This window comes from Bufo bufo, chromosome 5, assembly GCF_905171765.1.
Source record: "Bufo bufo chromosome 5, aBufBuf1.1, whole genome shotgun sequence".
NCBI lineage: Eukaryota > Metazoa > Chordata > Amphibia > Anura > Bufonidae > Bufo > Bufo bufo.
The window spans coordinates 280,878,431-280,882,714 of record NC_053393.1 but is presented as its reverse complement, the minus strand read 5'-3'; the positions used below and the strand labels follow the sequence as shown (position 1 = coordinate 280,882,714).

At 37.3% G+C, this 4,284-nt stretch overlaps 1 pseudogene; it reads left to right on the top strand.

Annotated features, from left to right (window-relative positions):
- Positions 1–1,501: 1,501 nt before the first annotated feature.
- On the top strand, positions 1,502–1,644 carry LOC121002941 (annotated as a pseudogene).
- Positions 1,645–4,284: the final 2,640 nt, after the last annotated feature.

The following is a 4,284-nucleotide window of genomic DNA, read 5'->3' as shown; positions in this document are numbered from 1 at the left end:
CGGAGATTCAGGGAAGAAGGTTAAGGCTTTCGGATATATGGATGATGCTGTGTTTGCCTGCCAAAGCCAAGTGGACCTGAACAGAATTAATTTGCACATAAGGATTTTTTGCAGCATGGCAGGCATGAGTGTTAATTGGAGCAAATGTCAGTTGGTGAATTACGGGAAACAGATGGATGTCAAAGTTGATGGAATACCGGAAAAAGAGGATGCAGAAATATTGGGCATAGTTTTTGAAAAGGATAATAATATTAAGAGCCATGCAGCATTAGAAAAGAAGGTGGAAAAGAAGTTGAATTTTTGGAAGCTTAGGCGTTTATCTCTAAAAGGGAAAATTTTAATAATTAAATCTGTAATTTTACCTCTCCTTTTATATACATCAATTATTTTACCACCGGGGAAGCTGTGGCTCAGAAGGATGACGAGAAGACTGTTTGTGTTTTTTTGGGGATCTAAGATGGAGAAGGTAAGAAGGAGGATGGTGATGAGTAAGACTGAGCTTGGTGGGTATGACTTTCCTAATATAGAATTTTTTATTCGGATGCATTATTTTTTATTGATTTCTAAAATTTTAAAGTGCAATGGTCGAACTGCTGCTATGTGTAGGTATCTAGCAGGATGGATGTTCATAAAGTGGAGCTGGTGTGAAAAAGAACTGAGTAAACCAAGGGCGTTTGTGATTCCAAGGTTTTATGTTGTACTCAGGACTTTTTATGATCAATACGGTTTAAGCACACTTAATAAGACTGAGAAAAGTGAGATTATTAAAGTTGGTAGGAAAAATGAAATACAATGTGATGTTCCATTCTGTAATACCACACAGGCAGCAAAAGTATGGAAATTTTTTAACGTTTTAGGTCTTTCAAATAAACAAAAGGATGTTCCATGGCTCTGTTTTCATGGGTGCCTCCCAACCAGATCCTTTTTGAATTCTAGAGGACTGAGAGTGAGAGAGAGATGCCCTAGGGAAGGTTGTGGAGGCATCGAAGATATTAATCATGTGATTTGGGACTGTTTTTACGTTCAAAAAGTTTTTTATATTTTAAAGGAGTTTTTTATTGCACTTACGGGTTGGAGGAATTTTAGCTATGAAAAAGTTTTTATTGGTCAAGATTTTAGAATGTTATCAAGCTCACGAGTCTGTTGGATATTATTCTCAGTTTTTAAAGAAGTTTTGTGGGACACTAGAAACCTTGTGGTTTTTAAAGATGTGATTTTATCTCCAAATGAATATTCTAAAGTATTTTTATCTAGGATTTTTACGGTTTTTTTGTTTGATAAAAAAAGGATTGGAGAACTTGAAGCTGAGAAGGTATGGAAGGTATCCTCTTGGAAGGTGTACGTGAGTAAATCTTGACTATTTTTCTTTATAGTGGTAGTTAGGTTCCTGTGATGTTTTATAGACATCAATAGGTTTGAGTCACTGCGAAGTGGACTGATTTGAAGATTTGATGTCTATTTACTGAGGAAAAAAAAATAAAAAAATTGCTGTAACCAAGGGATCGCTTCTCGGCCTTTTGGCTAGGATAAAGTGTAGTATCGAGAGGTGCTGCCTTGGTCTTGGCCTAAGGTGCCCCGGGTACCCTGACCTTCGGCCTTGGGGAAAGGCAGTAGTTCATAGCTGCTGCTGGACCCCTTGCTGCTATTGGAGGGAAGGCTTAGTCCCGGGGCAACGGGAAGCGATCACCTGGCACTTTTTTAGGTGTCGAGTTGCGATTTGCCTGGCTATTTGGAGTTGCTCAGCAAGAAGCATGGAGGCTATTGCGGAATATGCCAGAACCCGGAACGCTGTCCGGTTCGTTACCCAGCAGGATTTGGAATTTTTGGTAAAAGACCTGATCTTAGGCCTTTTCCAACTGAAGCACGAGTGGATCCTGACGATAATGGACTACCCAAAGAGAGGTTATTATGATGTAACCTTTTCTGGAAGAGAAACCTACTTGATTTTTTTGGACATCTTAGAAAAGGAGAAGAATCATCCAAAGATGGGCAATGTCAAGGTAATACCCCATTTTGTGGAAAATGAAAAACTCTTGATTGTTAAGATGTATTCGCCATATGTTTCAGAAGAAGAGGTTATCTGTTTTTTGGAGAACTATTGCACTAAGGTAATAAGTAAAGGGAAGATTATGAATACATTTAAAATATGGACTGGTAAATGGAGATTTCTATGTGAAATGAAGAGAAGCAAGGAAAAACCGGATGAGTTTATGTTACCACCGGCAAGGTTTAAAATTAGTGGTGCAACTGGAGATTTATTTTGTGCAGGGATGCAGTCCTTTTGTAAAAATTGCAAGGAATATGGGCACGAAAAAGAAACTTGTATAAAGGAAATTTGTACTAGATGTTTACAAGAAGGGCATAAATATACAGAATGCACACAAGGGAGAAAATGTAACTTATGTAAGAAGATAGGACACTTTGCTAGAGATTGCCCTGAGAAGGCACAAAAGCAAGCAGAAGATAAAGCACAAAAGAAAGCAGAAGATTTGGGCTTGGATATGTCAACTTCAGAGGAAATGAGTGATGCGGAGAAAGTACATGGGCAGTTTGAACTAACTGAAGAGTTTAAAAAGTTTATACCAAAGTTGAAGAAAACTTATCCTGGTAAAAAGTTAAGTCTTGCGCGTAATAGAATGTTGGAATTGTATGTAGATAAACCAGAGAATTTTGAGGGTTTTGAAATTCAGGAATGGATTGAAGAGGCAGTGGAAAATAGAATTGATATGACAATGAAAGAACTCACTAAGCTACAAGATGCTTTGTTGATTTCTTTAATGAGATTTGGTAAAACAGTTTTGGTTTAAATAGAAAGATGTCAAGAGGAAGATATATGTTTTTTTTTGTGTTTTTTGTTTTAATTGTATTTTAGGAAAAAGAAAATATAATTAAAAAAATTTAAAAAGGTGCTGTTGAGGCGAATGATGAAGCGCTAAGCATATGTGATTTGATACGGATGTGGCGTCTTCTGATGCCGTTAAAAAACAAACAAAAAAAAACATACTTGTTATTACGAATGTAGACAACAATCCATTATTTTTGGTTTTTAGAATGATGATATGCAAATTAACATCTGCCATAGGCTTATGGAAGCTAATTTGCATATCTTTCCTAGAAATCCATAGTAGCATTGTGTAGCTTGCCATGCACTAGCATGTATTTCGCAGAATTGGGGTTCCCCTAGGTGCATCAGGAGCTCTCCTTAATGTAAAAGGGAAGCCCATTTAAAGATAGATATATTGGATTGAGAAACTCTCTTTGTTGCAGCAGTAGTTTTATCTGTTTCATATGCTCTCGCTTTCACTCAAAACATACTTGTTATTACTAATGTAAACAACAATCCATTATTTTTGGTTTCTAGAATGATGATATGCAAATTAACATCTGCCATAGGCTTATGGAAGCTAATTTGCATATCTTTCCCAGAAATCCATAGTAGCATTGTGTAGCTTGCCATGCACAATCATGTATTTCGCAGAATTGGGGCTCCCCTTGGTGCATCAGGAGCTCTCCTTAATGTAAAAGGGTACCCGTTTAAAGATAGATATATTGGATTGAGAAACTCTCTTTGTTGCAGCAGTAGTTTTATCTGTCTCATATGCTCTCGCTTTCACTCAAAACATACTTGTTATTACTAATGTAGGCAACAATCCATTATTTTTTGTTTCTAGAATGATGATATGCAAATTACCATCTTCTGCCATAGGCTTATGGAAGCTAATTTGCATATCTTTCCCAGAAATCCATAGTAGCATTGTGTAGCTTGCCATGCACAAGCATGTATTTCGCAGAATTGGGGCTCCCCTAGGTGCATCAGGAGCTCTCCTTAATGAAAAAGGGTACCCATATAAAGATAGATAAATTGGATTGAGCAAGTGTCTTTGTTGCAGCCATAGTTTTCTCTGTCTCATATGGTCTCCCTCTAGTTTTCACTCTCCCTCAAAATATACTTGTTATTATGAATGTAGACAACAATCCATTATTTTTGGTTTCTAGAATGATGATATGCAAATTAACATCTTCTGCCATAGGCTTATGGAAGCTAATTTGCATATCTTTCCCTGAAATCCATAGTAGCATTGTGTAGCTTGCCATGCACAAGCATGTATTTCGCAGAATTGGGGATCCCCTTGGTGCATCAGGAGCTCTCCTTAATGTAAAAGGGAACCCATTTAAAGATAGATATATTGGATCGAGAAACTCTCTTTGTTGTAGCAGTAGTTTTATCTGTCTCAGATGCTATTGCTGTAACCCGGGGATCGCTTCGCGGCCTTTTTGGCTTTG